Below are 17,533 nucleotides of genomic sequence, written 5' to 3'. Positions count from 1 at the left end.
CTCAAGGAGAAGAGGTATGGGAGGACTCAGTGCAAGAGCTCCAGGCTGACCGGGAGCCTACAGACCCAAGTGTTAGCGCCTGGTCAGGTGCTGTGTGACCTGGGCCAAGGTACTTGCTGTCTCTGTGTCTAGCAGTGACTAGTTCACTTCTTTGCAAGAATTTGAAGCCTGGAGGGGATTCAAGCCTACGGAGGGGGTTGATATATATGAGATAACCTGGGATCTCCCTGATGAACCAATATTTCCTGATTATCAAAGAAGAGGAAAGAAAATGAGACTTTCTCCACTTAACATTGTAGGTTGTGTGTTGATTTTGCAAACATTTATTAGTAAGTGCCTGTGTGGCACTAAATTCCAGTCAAACTCTGGAAAAGGCAGCAAAGATTCAGAGAGAATAGGCAGGACGCATGGGCTCTGCAATCAGACATCTTTGCATTAAACATAAGCTTTATTGCTGTGGAATTTCAGACAGGGCACACTGCCTTTAAGCTTTTCCTCAAGCAAGTATAACATGGGCATTGTGGTACCCAGCTCATAATGAGGGCTCATTACAGGGCCTGGGATAGAGCTTAGTAAAGGTTAGTCATGGCCACAGTCACCGCCCACCTCCCTCCAGGGAATTTATAGACAGCCTGTATGTGAAAGCTCCCAGCACACTGCCTGGCCCTTAGTCATGCCCAGAAAAGTCAGACTCCTTATCGCTTAGGATCATTACAGCCTAAGGTGATAAAGGAGGTAGGAACCTGGTGTGGGGGTGACTCAGGAGAATAGTCTCCAGTCTGCCCAAGGGAATCAGGAAATGTTTCCTAGAGGAGGCCTTCCCTGGATCTGAAAGAAAAAGTAGGGTGTAGGGTGTGTCAGATGGAGATAACCAATGGCTTTAATAGCCCAGAATATTCTGGGCAGAGGGAAAACAGACAAAGGACCCAGAGTAGGGAGCTGCTGGGATCCTGCCGCCAGCTCTTTTACACCCAGGAACATGGCCAGTAAATAGGCATTAACTTTGGAAGGGTGTGGGAGGCCACATGGTAAGTGACCTGAGCTCCTCTGGGTGCTGAACTGAGGCTCTCAGGCATTACCCAACAACCCCACCACCACCACCACCACCATGACAAAGAAAGGTGGTTTATCCCCGGCTCCCTCCCCTAACCAGGAGCTCTCCCAGCCTCTGCTCTCTTTGAAAACCAGACAGATCTTTGGCCTTGGTGGTTCTCTTCTGGTAGGATCTTGAACCCTGCATTCTCTGTGACCAAGAACAAAGCCATCCTCCAGGGCCTTTTTCCTCCTGTGCTCCTGAGAGTGGCCCTGTCCTTTCAGTGGTTCAGTGCCATTACACCTTTATACCTTCCAGCCGCCCTTGCTTTAAATTGTGTGGAGAAATAAGGACCCTGGAATGGTTTCAGGCCCAGCTCTGTGGCTTACTGGCTATTTATCCATACAGGACAATCACTGTCCTTCTTCAGGCCTCAGTTTCCCCATCTTGCCAATGATGGAGCAATTTCTAAGGTACTCTGATTTTCTGAGTGTTGTATGGGTGCTGACAGGTGTGCCCATCAATAGCCTTCTTAAGCTTACTTGGAAAAATATGTTTATACTTTGGGATATTTTTTGTTCATTTCTAAATAAATAACCCTTGTAGGTAAAAGAGAAGGCAGGAGATTAAAGTCCTTAATCTCTCCTCTTGCTAATTAACTGAACAAGAGCAATCACACTGTTGCAAGTTCTGCAGCAGACTGATGGCATTATTGCATTATTGATGTGCAGGGAAGATGGGGGACTTCAGCCTACAGCTGTCTGCCCAGCTTCGCTCCTCTTTACTCTGGCTCCCAGGGGACCTAGAGATACTTCAAAGTCCTTCCCTGGGGCCTTACTCTGAGTGTGTCACTTTAAAGTGAAAAGCGCAAGTGTTAGTCGCTCAGTCGTGTCCAGCTCTTTGCAACACCATGGACTGGAGCTCACCAGGCTCCTCTGTCCATGGAATTTTCCAGGCAAGAATACTGGAGTGGGTTGCCATTCCCTTCTCCAGGGGAACTTTCCAACCCAGGGATCGAAGCTGGGAGTCACTCTAAAGGTTGGTAATAAATGTATCCCGTGCCTGAAGAGAGAGTCTCGGTCCTTGGTGACCTGCTGCTCTGGGTTTGGTTGGTCACAAGTGTCACCCTACCTGCCACCTTCCTGTCCCTCGAAACCCCAAAGCTAGGGGTCTTCTGTGACCCCAAGGACCTGCTGCCATTGGCACGGACCCAGCCCCAGCAAGTGAGGATGAGTGGGCCCTGCTCCATAGTAAGCCCAATACTTGTTGTTAAGTTTTGTTTCGTTGTTTTTTCATGGAAAAGTGTGAAATTATTTTCATGGAATCATCTTTGTTGCTTCTGTCAGTTATAAAAGTAACAGTGCTTGCTAACATTCAAACAGTGCAGAAAGGTAACAAGTAAAGTCCTCTTGTAACTCTTCCTCCCAGAGATATCCACTTTTAACAGTTTGGTGCAGGGCCTTACCGATGCCTTTTAGGGAGTGATAATTAGTGAGTAAATATGTGAAGGGAGGAGCAAGCAGTACAGACTGCATGAGGGCCACAGTGCAGCCAAGAGACCAGGCGTGCATGCCAAGTAGCTTCAGTCGTGTCCGACTCCTTGTGACCCTATGGACTGTAGCCCAACAGGCTCTCCACTATCCATGGGATTCTCCAGGCGAGAATGCTAAGAGTGGACTGCTATGCCCTCCTCCAGGGGACCTTCCCGACACAGAGATGAAACTCGCGTCTCTTGCATCTCCGGCACTGACAGGCGGGTTCTTTACCACTGATGCCACCTGGGAAGCCCAAGAGAGCAGGGCCGTTAGTCAAGCCTTCTGAAATTGGGCCCCAGAGATGCAACCCTGGGCACAGGACCTAACCCCCCAGAGCCTCAGCTGCAGCACAGGAGAAATGGGGAAACCCTTCTGGGGTCACTATCTCCCTTCCCTATCTCCACACCTCCATTCCCTTCCACCAATTGAAGGCTTTAAAGACCACCTGAAGTAGATTAATTGCTCTGGCTCCTTTAGAGGCCTTCTTCCCCAGAGGCGTCTTTGAGAAAGTACTTTAAATGACAAAGGCAGCCCCTCAGGCTCCTAGAGGGTGAAAATGAAATTTCCTCTGGCAGGAGCTGACTCAGCACCCTCCTCTGAGGGCTGGCCCTTTGGGAAGCAGCCTTCTGGGAGCCAAGCTGTGTGCTCCACGGGCTCCGGAGGCCTTCTGCCTCCAGCTGTGTCAACTCCTGCCCCGGCTGCGATCCCAGGCCTGGGGCTCCCCAAAACTGTCCTGCTAAAATCCCCGTGTAAAGAGCAGGGAGGGAGGCCCCCGTGGGGCATCACAGAACAGGAAAGGAAATGGGAAGCAGCTCTCTTCTGTCATCAAAATCCTAATCCACCCCAGGGATAACCATCTAGAAGTTACTGATAGATACAAAGAAAGATTTTACTAAAACAACAACTTGTCACAGCTGAGGAGCTAAGGAAGTGGTTAGGATTAGTAGATCTTTGTCCCTATCCGCACAGAAACTTTTCAAAAGAAATATTAAATGTGCCGTGAATTGTCATCTGGTGGCTCAAATGGTAAGGAATCTGCCTGCAATGCAGGAGTCCCAGGTTCAGTCCCTGGGTCGGGAAGATCCCCTGGAGAAGGAAATGGTAACCCACTCCAGTATTCTTGTCTGGGAAATCTCATGGATAGAGGAGCCTGGCGGGCTACAGTCCATGCGGTAGCAAAGAGTCAGACACAACTCAGTGACTAACACTTTCACTTTTTTCAGTCTAAAGTAAAAGGACTTTAAAAGCTTGGTAGTTAATATTTAAGAGGGTCAGAAAATAAATAGCTCAGAGAAAGTTGTCCATTTCTCAAAGCCGAGGTTGAGATAGGAACAGTAGGAGAATTTACATGTGATGAGCAGCTTTGGTGTGTCTTTTCTTTACATGTGTTACCTTTTTTGAGCTTTTGTTTGTCTCTGTTCAAAGACAAACCCCAGGGAAGGTCAGTGGCTTGCCCATGGCTTCACTGCTCCTCTGGGTGCAGAGACTCACACCCAAGCCTACTTGATTCTCGGGCCTCAATTTTCCTCCTTTACCCCCAATTTTTTTGTGTTGTTTTCAGTACCAGATCCTGTTATTTCTATGTCTTTTTAGTAGGAAGCTGAAGAAGATAAGGGGAAGTCCACCAAAGAAAAGCTGATTAAAAAAAAATTACTAGTTGTTAGATTCCTAGTACTCACCTCACAAACTTTGATGAAGCCTCTATTATGTGCGAGATGTTCAATCTCACTGAATCATGGGATCTCATGGAATCTCAACTGAATCTTCGTATCTGTCTTGTGTCATAGCCATTTTTAGTCTCATGGAGGCAATAGCAGGCCCGAGAGGTTAAGTAACTTCCTCTAAATCACACAGCTTCTAAGTCACAGAACCAGACTTGATTCCCAGGTCTTTTTGAAACCAGAGAGTGAAATCTTTCCCTTGTTCTTTGGTGAGGACTATGGGAGTTTCAAAGATGAATCAGGCCAATGACTTAGACAGTAAATTTTGCTGCTGCTCCTTAAAAGCCAAGCCCTGGATGCTGGGCAATCTGTGGCCTTTTTTTTTTTCTTCACTTTTCCCCCTGCTCTGGGCCTCACCAGATTTCTCAGGCTGGTCACACTGGTCAACATCACTGTTGTTTGGCAGTTTCATTGACTTTCTCAGGTCTTAAGCAGCTGGGCTTATTTTGTTTTGACTTCCAATCTGGCGGAGGAGTGTTTATTTTTCTTTCTAAATGGGAAACACTGCTATGTATGTGAGCTCCTTCCAGAAGTGTTTTCTTAAAACACAACAAAAAATTCAACTTAATTTAGAACCTATCCAGATTCCCCTGAGGGAGTCTGCCAGGGTCCTGTAAAGTCAGTTTGTGAAATCATAAGGCAAAATTGTGCCTGTTTCCTACTATGGAGATGTATGCAATGAGGCTTTTGTCTCCTTTCTCTGTGAATTTTATGGAACCTGATTTAGTTGCTCCATGCCAACTGCAGGTACTTGAGGGTCTGTTTGATGCCCAAGACCCAAGGGTTAAGGACACAGGAGCATGTGAAGTTTTCAGGCATTTTTGTTTACCACCAGTTCTCTTGCATCAAAAGTCCCTTGTTGGTAAATAAATTCTTACACCAGCCACGTCAAGAATGTAAGTCCTTAACTCCTAAGAGCAAGACAAATTGATTTCTTCCTTCTCTCCTGCCTTCATCCATGATGACATTTGAAATGTTTGTGGATGTTTTCCTGATGGATGAGGGGTAACAGGCACTGACTCTAAGCAGAAATATCCTCTAAAATAGGTATTTAATTCATAGGGTCAAAAATCCCTTAAACGAAGTCCTTGGAGATGCATTTTAGAATCTAGGAATTTTTAGATTTAAGGAATAAAATTCAGTACACATACTGTGTCTTTCCTAACATTCTCAGAGTGCTGGGCAGGGCCATGGTAATCAAATACCTTGATATTTCTACAGTCAGACATATGAACAGCTACACTGGTGAGATTTAAAAAAAAAAAAAAAAAGAAAGGTCTCTGAGATCCATGTGCATTCAGGTCAGGCTTTGCAACCAGAACAGTTTTGATAAAACTTTGTCTTAGAAAAGAAAAACCTCTCAGTCTTAAGAGTTTTAAGTTTTTTTTTGGAATGGTGGCTTACGATGGTGATCCTGAATTGTGCCTTTTCTTAAATGGGTGGAAGGGGTCCCATGATTCAGAAAGGTTAGTAACAGAATAATCATAGCGATAACTAGAAAACTTGGTAACTAGAAGGGAAGCTACAAGGGCTTCCCTTGTAGCTCAGCTGGTAAAGAATCTGCCTGCAGTGCAGGAGACCTGGGTTCGATCCCTGGGTTGGGAAGATCCCCTGGAGAAGGAAATGGCTACCCAGTCCAGTATTCTTGCCTGGGAAATCCCATGGACAGAGGAGCCTGGTGGGCTGCAATCCGTGGGGTCGCAAAGAGTCAGGCACGACTGAGTGACTAACACTTACTTACTTAGAAGGCATGCTACAGGTGCAGATTGCTGACTGGGCAGCTCCATATTTATCTAACAAGAGTGCTTGGAAAGACCAAGCCCCTCGAGTGTAGATGTGGGGGTTCAGGAGGCCAGTGCCAGCAGGTTGGCTGGCTGGCAGGCCTAGGAATTCAGGAGGTAAGAGGCAGACTGCTCGATTCTCCAAAGTCTAGAACTCGGCGACTCTGAGTAGGAACCTTCCCTAACAGCCCCTCGGTGTATGGACACTGCCCCCTTTCTTTGTTGCCTTGCTGTCTTCTACACAGACCCCTCCTTGACAGTCTAGGGACCTGGTTATTCCCAAGTCTGGTTTCCAGGTTCAACCCCCGATCCCTTGAGGCAGGCCTCGTCTGAGGTTGTGTCTTCAGAGCTGAGCATATATAGGTGTTACAGTCAAAACTGAAAAAAAAAAAGTTGATATCCTCTCTTCTTCTCTTTTACCAGCTCCCCTCACCCCACCCCACCCCCACCACCCGCCCACAACACACACACACACACACAAGCACCCTGCTAGGAATGGTGCAGTGGGCTGCATGGATGATATAACCAGAGACCCACAGAGAGGATTTGCCCCAGTGCAGAGTCAAGGGTCAGTGTACAGCCCCAGACTCCAGGGCCCTTTCCACCAGGTACCTCCCTCCGCTAGGACAGCTCTCACCTGCAGCCTCCCACCAGGGGCAGGCGGCTATGCCCCCCCAAGTGGGAGCAGTGGGGACAGCCCCACAGGGGTCACTTCCGTTTTTCGTACGGTCCACAAAGCCCTTTTTCATACGTTACCTCAGGCAGACTCTGGTGACTCTAATTTAATTGCCACATTGGCTTTCTAGGAGGTAAGGCTTCTTCCTGACCTTGCAAAATAAACAGGTCACATTTTGAGTTAATGTAACCGAACGTCCTGGGAGAACCAGGGCTCTCTAATTAGTCACTCACGTGACATGATCGCAGACTCTTTGCAGCTCCCTTTCCACTAATTTCCCCCAAATGCCATTGCATTAAAAGGTACAGAAATAACATTTTTGGTGTCTGGGTTGATTGGATCTAGGAATTCCTAGACCACCCCTCAAGGAAGGCACGGTAGCCCTGCGTCTGGACTGTTTCCACCTGGAAACTAAGCCTGGATTGTTTCCCTGTGGGAATGTTTGTGGCCGGCTCCATGGGGCCCTTGTGGACACCAGACCACATCTTCAAGCATCTCCTGACAGTTCGGGTCACAGACTATTGAACAGGCGCCAGGAAGAAAGCTAAGGAGAGCTTGGAAGAGTAGTGTGTCTCACGTTTTTGTAACCCTGGCACTCCCTGAGCTCGTTCACATCTGCCATCTCCTGGGACCGACAGCTCAGGGCGTGAGGTTGGCCGAACATGGAGAACCACCAGGTAGGAGAGAGGGAAGAAGCTGGACTACCCCTCTTGACTGTACAGCTTTGGGCCAGTTTTAGATCTGCCCTCAGCTGGTTGATCCACACTCCAAGGCCCGCCACCATCCACATAAGCTGAGTTTTCCAGCTGTAACCCTTCCTGGAGAAGCCTCCTGATAATCTTGCCTGAGTCTTCTTGGAAACCTGCTTGGGGAGACGTGTGTGCCTTGGGACAGCAGACCTCCCTTCAGAGCCCAAATCTGTATCCGACCTGCAGCGTGACCCCCACCTGCCCGGTCCTTTGGTTCCTTGGCCGTCTAGTCGGGGCAGGGGGAGGCCTTGATTAGATCAGGATTCCCCACGCTGGTTCCTTTGTGTGCCACTGTCCAAGTCTGCACTAGAGCAGTGCCCACCTCCATGCCATTTCCTTTCCTTTAAACTGCCTCCTTTCTTGAACTTTTTCTTAAGTGAATTTATTCTAGAAAGGAAATTATATATTACGGCAGCAATTTACTTGCCATAAATAGAAGGTAGCTGTAAAAAATAAATACCATGGTGAGATCAAGCCTGCTCTAGGATGCTGAGCAGAGATTCACTTCTCTTTGTTAAAGAGGGACGTTGGCAAGTGTTAGGTGTTAAAAACCGACCAGTACCAAACCAGTACCAAGCTTCCTCCTCATCAGAAGCTTGCAAGAGGATGGAGGCCGTCCTACATGTGAGCGAATGTCAGCTCACTCGTTTACCACCTAAAACCCTGTCCGTGGGATCCATGGTTCCATGGCTTTTTCTAGAACTCTGTGTAACAGACTTTCAATGCTATACTCCATGGCCTGCTCACCTTGAGAATAAATATCTCTTGCTGTTCCCAGAACCTCCTGTCCTTCTCCTTCCTAAGTGTGGTCTTTTCTAAGCGAGCTGTTCCCACCTTCCCCTCCTGCCCTCTGCCCCTGTCATCAGGTCTGAACTGGGTGGTTTGAGCTCAACTGGATCCCCCATTACTGGTTAATAGCTCCCAGTTTGGACCAGGAACCCAAGTGGCTTCCAATTCTCCCCTTCCTCTCCTTTCCCTCTCCTCCCTCTCCTTCTGAACTGCCATTATTGATATAGGTGTTTGAGACTGAAAGACAAAAAAAAAATTCCCTCTGCTTTAACTGGCCTAAAACGACTGAAGCCAGAGTGAAAACAGAAATGGCACGATATGGAGCCGTGGAAGGGAGAGATAGGTTATGGAGGCCTACAGACCCTTCTTGTGCTGTGTGCCCTTGGGAAACACGCTTAACCTCTCTGGGTCTCAGTTCCCTCCTCTGTAAAAATGGATATTGTCTTTAATAGTATTTTACAAAATTGTTGTGTCTGTGAGAAACTATGAGCAAGCCTTCTAACATAGTGATTGCTACATAATAGGTGTGCAATGAATGTTCGTGTCCTCACTCCCTTTTCTAGAACCCAGAAGGTTTTGGCAGAAATCTCTGGAAGGAAGGCAGATTCCTACACTCTCACCGACTCCCCAGGCCCGGAGGAGGTACAACAGTGAGCAGCTCTGTCCTGGAGTCCTGAGCTTTAATCCCCCTCCCCCTCCTGGATGATTTGCAGAGATTTAGGGTGGGAGAGTGAGCCCGAGGAACCAGCTAAACAAACAAACCATGGGGCCTAGAAACAGAGCCCCCACCCTCCGTGTGGGGCTCCTGCACTGCCGCCGTTCCCCAGAGTTCCTGGAACCACGTGTGATACTCGGTACCAGATCAAACACGGTGATGCCTTTTCCTTCTGGTCAGTGGGCCTTCCTCCTCCACCCCTCACCTCCCACCCCGAGTTGAAAGGAGAAGGAAATGACTGGTAATTCATTTACGCTTCACTCCCTCTCTCCTGAACAGATCGTATTTCTGCAAATAACTCTGGGAAGCTGTTGCACTGGCTAACAATAATACATATATTTGTACTTCCAGAAACCTCTTTTTGGTTGCCACAGCAGAGACTGTGGGAGCATCTACACCTGATAGGAGCCAAGTTCCTGTCCCTGTTAGCTGTGTGACCTTCCCTCTCACTCAGTTGCCCATCTGTAAACCGTTCATATGGATAGCAGTCTGGGGTCATTGCAACTGTGTGTGGGATAACATCTAAACACTGAGATTACAGGGGATGCTGAGTGTTGGCTGGTCTCCCCTTCTAATCTAGGGCAAAGAATGAAATTTGTTTCCAGTCGGTGAGAAGGTTTTCTGATCAGAATTGAAGTTGGGATCACTTCCCTGCTGTCATGGGCTTCCTAGGTGGTGCTAGTGATGAAGAACCCGCCTGTCAATGGAAGAGACTTAAGAGATGCAGATTCAATCGCTGGGTTGGGAAGATCCCCTGGAGGAGGGCATGGCCACCCATTCCAGTATTCTTGCCTGGGAAATCCCATGGACAGAGGAGCCTGGTGGGCTGCAGTCCATAGGGTCACAAAGAGTCATACATGACTGAAGTGACTTCATGGGCACACATGCACGTGCTGTCATCCTGAGTATAAGCAAAAATGGAAGCTGACATAATACTTGCTAGTTTTGCTAGATCCTGCTCCCCTTCGCCACAATGTATATGACTAGGTCCTCTCTTCTCTGGACCACTGCGGTAGCATCCTCAGTGGCCTCCTCCCTGCCTCCCATCTCTTCCTTTAATCCTTCTCTACTGTCCCAGGGTGATCTTTCCAGACCCCTAGCATAGAGCACCTGCAGGAACTCTTCTTGTTTCCCACCACTGGGGACTCAAGACCCATTTCCTCACTGTGAGATGGCCCAAAGACCTTTCTTCACAGAGGCCCTCCTGCCCTCTCAAGCCGCTTACTTCTGTGGTCCTACTAGGGAGCTGTGGCCGCAGCACACTAAAATGGTTTTTGAGTGGACAGGGGACAATCCTGGCCCCAGAACAGGGCCTGTGGTGAATAACTGACCATCTTGGGAGCAAAGCCTTCAGAACACAACTCATTGATTTAGAGGGAAAACCACTGAAGCTCTTTCTGATTTGGAATGATATGGGAAGAAATGAAGCATGTTTGTCCTTCAGAATCAATTCAGTTCAGCAAATTACTACCAAAGATCTACTGTGTGCTGGGGCCCAGGGGGAATAGAAAGCATTGGCTCACCCGTTGGATATTGAGGAAAGAGGTGCACGTCTAAGCAACTCCGCCCTAAAACAGGCATCAGTGAGGGCAGCAAGGGGGGCGGGCAGCGTGCCAGGGTGTAGGGCTGCAGAGCTTTCATGCAGACTGGGAGGCTCAGAGGCTCATCCTGGAGAAAAAGGGAAACTCTCAAAGAGCTCTGCCCAGAAGTGAGCTGCAGTTTGATGTCTCTTTAGGCCTGCAATGGACTGAATTGTGTCCCCTACCCCAAATTCATAAGCTCTAACCCACCCTGTGACTGTGTTGAGGAAAGGTCCTGTAGGGAGGTGATTGAGGTTCTATGAGAGCGTCTGCCTCCAATGCGGGAGACCCGGGTTCAATCCCTGGGTTGGGAAGATCCCCTGGAGAAGGAAATGGCAAGCCACTCCAGTATTCTTGCCTGGAGAATCCCATGGACGGAGGAGCCTGGTAGGCTACAGTCCATGGGGTCTCAAAGAGTCGGACACGACTGAGCGACTTCACTTTCACTTTCACTTTCCTTCGTGATCTGAAGAAACTGGCGTCCTTATAAAAGAGGAAGAGGCACCAGAGCGTGCTCACTCTCTCTCTCCTCAAACGTTCATTCATTCATTCATCCATCCATCCAGCAGACTTTTCCCAGGCATGTGCTGTGCGTGGGGTCATGTGCTGGGGAGTTCTGACCAGACATGTTCTGTTTCCTCGTGTGTAGCCACGTGGTGGGGGACAGAGGAGGCGAGCTGCACGCGGCAGTGGTGGAGGGCACGGCCGGCTTCTTCTGAAGCTAAGGCCCCGCTCCCCCCTGCCCCGCTTCCCACTGTCAGGGAGCAGCCTCTTTACGAGACTCAATTTTCCTGGGCTGTGAGGTGGGGATGGAGTGAGCGGTGTGGACTGAAGGCAGCTGTGCTTCTCTGTACACCCCTCGTTCAGAGCCCATCGAGAGGGGGTGACCGTGGCAGGTGCAGCCTCAGGAACTGGAAAGGGCCCAACCCACCTTTGGATTGTGTAACAGGAGAACAAAGCCCATGACTGTGCACCTGCAGGGCACCAGGCACAATGCTAGGTGCTTCTCCGGCCCCACACTCCCGAATCCGTCGGCTGACAGGCTCTGGAACAGACGACTTAAGAGTGTAGGTTTGAATGTTGACTCCGCCACAGCCAGCTGAGATGCATGCTGTTGCTGCTAAGTCGCTTCAGTCGTACCCGACTCTGTGAGACTCCATAGACGGAAGCCCACCAGGCTCCCCCGTCCCTGGGATTCTCCAGGCAAGAACACTGGAGTGGGTTGCCATTTCCTTCTCCAATGCATGAAAGTGAAAAGTGAAAGTGAAGTCGCTCAGTCGTGTCCGACTCTCAGCAACCCCATGGACTGCAGCCTACCAGGCTTCTCCATCCATGGGATTTTCGAGGCAAGAGTACTGGAGTGGGGTGCCATTGCCTTCTAGCCAATGATTAACCTCTCAGTTTCTATTTTTCCTCATGTGTGAAATGGGAATCATAATAGTGTCTACTTCATAGTATTGTTAGAATTCAATATGAAATCATGTATGTGAAGTACTTAGCAAAGTACTCGGTTATTATAAAGTCTTAAATGGAAGAAAGTGTGTAAATGGAAACCGCTGTTTTTGGGATCCTTATTGTCCTGGTTATTGTTTCATGGAACACGGCCTCAGAAAGGCTCACAGGTAGGAAGGGTCATCCTGCATCCCGAAGCAGGAATGCCTGGCCTAGCCATCCTCTTCCCCACAGGCTGCCCCTCCTCCCTGACACCCATCACCCCTCTTTCCTGACAATCCCCAGGAAGCCAGAGGTCTTGGGAAACCTCTCCAAGAGATCAGAGATTTCTTTCGCCCTCACCTCCCCACCCCAAGCACCCCCCAACCCCCGCACCGAGCGGAGGCTGCAGACACATCTTGGCGGCAGTCCCCGACCCCTGGCCAGAACCCCCCAGAATGGAAACCGCTGAGTTGCACTCCTGCTCTTAGCTCTTCTAGGATGTCCCTGTTGGGCCCCCGCCTGGGTGACAAGATGATGCATGAGGTCCAGCTAAGCAGCTTATTTGTCTAAGCTGGTGATGGCCATTGTCCTGAGTTGGGTTAATGGTAAGGGGCAGTGGCCCTTTAAAGCCCGGACAATGGGCAAGCTTCTCAGGTCACCGAATCACTCAGCAAATGGCCCGAGTCCCTCGGAGTGCAGAGGCCTCAGCCCCCCTCCGCTCTGCGTGAACCCTGCTCTTCATCTCATGATGAAGCCACCCCCACTGAGCAGGGAGGAACTCTCGGAATAATGGGGCAAAGACTCAAAGAGCATTCGAGCGACAGAGGACTTCAGAGGAGGAAACTGAGACAGAGACGGGACAAGGGGTCATGTAAATCTGACTTCCCACTCGGCCTGTGCCTTCCCAGCTCTGCACCCCCGGATGCACCGGGCCCATGGTGAGGAGACAATTTGCCCAGCAGCCTCTTTCACCCCTGAACCCCGACACTATGGCTTAGAGCTCAGGTGTCTTGGGGAACCAGTCAGGACCTCTGAGAATCTACCCCTTCCCCTCCTCCTTGACCCTTTCTGACCCTCCCCTGAGCTCTGACTCCAGTAGGTTCATCAAGTGTCCTTCACTCCCTCCTTCAACCAAAGCAGCTTCCTTTTATCATTTGCCTACATTTACTTCTGAGTAAGATCCTCTTACTTAGTCATGTATGGATGTGTGAGAACTGGACCACGAAGAAGGCTGAGCACCGAAGAATTGATACTCATGGAACTGTGGTGTTGAAGAATACTCTTTGAGGGTCCCTTGGACAAGCAGGGAGATCAAACCATTTGATTCCAAAGGCAATCAACCCTGAATATTTATTGGAAGGACTGATACTGAAGCTGAAGCTCTAGTGCTTCGGCCACCTGATGCAAAGAGCAGACTCATTGGAAAAGACCCTCATGCTAGGAAAGATTGAAGGCAAAAAGAGAAGGGGGTGGCAGAGGATGAGATGGTTAGATAGCATCATCGACTCAATGGGCATGAATTTGAGCAAACTCTGGGAGATAGTGGAGAACAGAGGAGTCTGGTGTGTTATAGTTCATGGGGTCACAAAGAGTCGGATACAACTTAGCGACTGAATAGGAACAACAAATATCCTCTTTAAAAAAACACTTATAATATGAAACCTGTTTTTTTCAAAGTACGAAAACTACTGATTTAAATCAACCCTTTCCTGAGAGGAGTTTGGGGGAGAATGAAAACATGTGTATGTATGGCTGAGTTGTTTTGCTCTGCATCTGAAACTTTCACAACATTGTTAATTGCCTATACCCCAATACAAAATAAAAAGTTAAAACAATCCACCCCTTGCTTGTGTGAAGGGATGCAGAGCTGGACTTGAAGCCAGGTTTTCTGATTCCCAGTTCTGAATTTCTCACAGCTTTTGGACTCACTGATGCACTCTACAGAGATTTCTTAAGCTCCTGCTGTGTGCCTAACACTGAAGTAGGTACCAGAGTATGGCCCGGGTAATATGAAGGCCCTGCCCTCTAGGAGGGGCCCAGGCACTAACATCCGGTCTGGCCGAGGGAGGGATCATGAATGCAAGCATGAGACATGCCCACTGACTTTGGCATCTCGATGGCCCCTGGTGACCTTGGTGAAGGTATTTTTAGGGTGCAGAGGCTAAAGCCAGAGGAGGATGGATGGGAGTTCAGAGGGCAGAAACAGCTTGGATATCTGATTCTAAGAGATTGGTCTTTGTGTCACAGACTGCTTACAAATTACAAAGGAAAAAGATTCCTTTACAGTGAGGCGATCAGGAATCATCACCTTAACAAGTGACCAAACTTCATTATTATAAAACAGTAAGAAGTACATTCCACCATGCATGAGATACACTTGCCTGAAACGTTTACCCGGAGTCTAATTATGAGAAAGCAACACATCCAATACTCTGGCCAACTGATGCGAACAGCCAACTCATTGAAAAGACCCTATGCGAACAGCCAACTCATTGAAAAAGACCCTGATGCTGGGAAAGATTGAAGGCAGAAGGAGAAGAGAGCAGCAGAGGATGAGAAGGTTGGTTGGTTATCGCCAATTCAATGGACATGAACTTGGAGTTGACACTCCAGGAGATGGTAAACTACAGGGAAGCCTGGCGTGCTGCCATCCATGGGGTCGCAAAGAGTCAGACACATCTTAGCGACTGAACAACAACAACACGTCCAGAATATAGGATAGATACTCCATGGGACAACTGGCCTGAACTTGCAAAAAGGTTAATATCATGGGGAAAAAAGGGAATTGAAACAGTTGAAGTGGGTGGGATGTTCCTCTAGATTAAAAGAGACACACAAAAAAGGTAACAGCCAGATGTAACACATGAATCTTGGTTGGACCCAAAGTTTTAAGACTGTAAAGAAGATATTTGGGGAAGAATTGGGGAGTTTTTAAAATATGATGTATATGTGTGCTAGGTGATGTTGTGGTGTAATTGTTCATTTTCTTAGTTGTGATCATGATATTGTGGTTATATGGGAGAATATTCTCAGGGAATTTGTGCTGATGGACATTATTTTGATCTCTGCAAATTTCAAATGGTCAAAAAAATGTATATAGAAAGATAATGCCACACGGCAATATATTAACAATGGCAGATATAGGTAGAGAGTATATGGGTGTTTTTGTCCTATTATTTTGACTTTTCTTTAGGGTTTAAAGTTAATCAAAATAAAAAGTGGAAGAGATTTAACTTGGATTGAAGACAGATGACACAACAGCAACCGAATTTTTGGAAAGGATTCTTAGGATGGCTGAGTCGTGGGCACTCTTTGTAGCGAGATCCCTCACACACTTTGGGGACTCAGAATACAGAGGGTCTCTGAACCTTTACTGAGAATTGATAGTTTAGCAGTTGTGATAAAACAGGCCCTTCCTGGGTGTGGAGGGGGACTTCGACGAGGCGCTGGAGCTGGTAATGGGAACCACATTGGCAGGAGTGCGTGGAGCCGCACCCCAGAACCAGCCCTTCTGTGCTGAAGTAAGACAACTGGAAGGAATTATGTGCCTTCATACTTGTTAAACTGCCTTGGCACCAGACGTGGTTCTGGTAACCTGAGCTTTACAGCGGCACCGCCAGAGTTAAAGCTGGGCCCGCCTTATCCCTGCACCCTCTCTGTCGGAGGTTTATAGCTAAAGCATAAAACAATTCAGCATGAGTTGAAACATGAAAAACTCCTCCAGATTATAAAGGCCAACTTTTCTGTTTAAATTTTTCTAAGGAGGCAGCATTTGGGAATAAAACCTTCTCCATCTCCTTCTACTTTTTCAGCCCTTTGCCAGGCTCCCACATGTTCCACCCCGCCCCCTGCTTTCCACCTCCACAATCCAATCAAACACAGAAGCTGCTGAATCCTGTGGTTGGGAGGGTTCTGCTGTGGCCACGAGGTCCTGAGTTTCTGAGTCTGAGCCCTGAGGCTGTGTGGCCTTGGGCAAGTTGGTTCCCTTCTCTGGGCTTCAGCCTCTCCGTTATTTATAGACAACATTTATTACAGGGTTGCCCAGCCTATCTAGGTGTGTGGTCACTGAGTGCATGGAGCCTGTACACACAGTAGGTGCTTCTGTAAATATAGTCTTACTGATGACATCAGAGTGTGTCAAATGTATAGAGATCCGTAGTGAATCGTTGTCTTATTTTGATCATGAAGAAAAGTGTATCCAAAATTACTCTTGTTTTTATCCAAAAGGTAGCCAAAGTACAGTTCTTCATGGAAGAGAAATCACGTGGGAGGTCACTGGAAAAGAATATCCTCTTGCTAAGAGTTTTCTGTAAAAAGGTGGATGGGCTTTGAAGTCAGGCCGAGGGTCAAATCCCAGGGCAGAGTGCCCAGGCCGATTAGAAGTCCATTCTGAGCCCCCGTCACTCCATCTGTGCAGTAAGGTGAAATAACACCAACCTAGCGGGGTGAGTGATGAACCAGCATACTTTACAGAACGCTCTTAGCCCAGCACCCAGCAAATAATAAGCATTCAATGAACAGACTCTTAATTAGTACTGAATCTGAGACGACCAGGAAGACCCCTGATACCCAAACCTGCCTCTCAAGTGTTGTTCTTTTGTATCAGGAATGACAGACCAGAGTCAGCCAGTTGACATCAAAAGCCCTGCCCTGCAGACCTTCCAGTGGAGGATAAAATGCACTGTGATCTCTGCTCTTTTGAAGTTGTCCGTCAGCCTGGCCCTTCAAGCTACTGGGGGTTTGTTGGGGCCGAAAGGACACTAAGGATGTGAAGAAACTTCAGTTTGTTATTTCAGAGAACCTTCAGATAGGGCAAGCTGAGTCCTAGGTTCCCAGACCATGTGATCAGACAAGGGAGACAACCTTCCTTGGCCAGTTCTTTTGATCAACAAAGCTAGAGATGGGCCCAGCATCAGGTTTTTTGCTTTTTTATTTCTTGCCTGAACCAGGATGCAGGGCGCCGGACTGCTTCAGCATTTTAATCTGAGTCACTGTAGTGTCAGCCAGTTCATCCTAAGCAGGTTTTTATTTCCAACCCCAGCTCTGCTCATCACGAGCTGTGTGACACTGGAAAGTTGTGTTAGCTCCTTGGCCCTCACTCTCCTTATCTCTGAAGGAAGGAGGGAAAAAAAAAAACAAACCCTGCCGTGCTGGTCTCTGCAGCCTGTCACATAGCTTCTAGGAGATAAGGCACATGGAAGCCTGTATATGAAGGCAACCCCAGGAGCATGCTTTCCAGCCAGGGGGGGTCACTAGGATTTATTTCCCTGAAAAGCTAAATGAAAACAGGATGTTTTTTTTACTAAAATAACTTGGTAAATAGAATATTTAGTGAACGGGAACATTGTAAGTACAGGCTAGGAGGTAAAGAAAATTAATATTTTTTTTCTATCTGTTACCCTTAATTTATTCTGGCTTTAGCATCTAGATCCTTGACTGTGCATTTTCTACACTGAAGTAGCACATCTGGATCGACAAGACCTGCAAGCAGGTCATCTGCACTAATCACTAAAGATCTAG

General features: G+C 48.0%; 1 protein-coding gene across 1 annotated transcript in view; it reads left to right on the top strand.

Moving 5' to 3' along the window:
- Positions 1 to 17,533, top strand: part of TENM4 (teneurin transmembrane protein 4) — an 848,025-nt gene that overhangs the window by 523,925 nt on the left and 306,567 nt on the right. The window lies entirely within an intron of this gene.

This window comes from Giraffa tippelskirchi, chromosome 10 (genome assembly GCF_054371585.1).
Source record: "Giraffa tippelskirchi isolate mGirTip1 chromosome 10, T2T-mGirTip1v1.2.pri, whole genome shotgun sequence".
NCBI lineage: Eukaryota > Metazoa > Chordata > Mammalia > Artiodactyla > Giraffidae > Giraffa > Giraffa tippelskirchi.
This window is presented reverse-complemented; position numbering and strand designations above follow the sequence as displayed.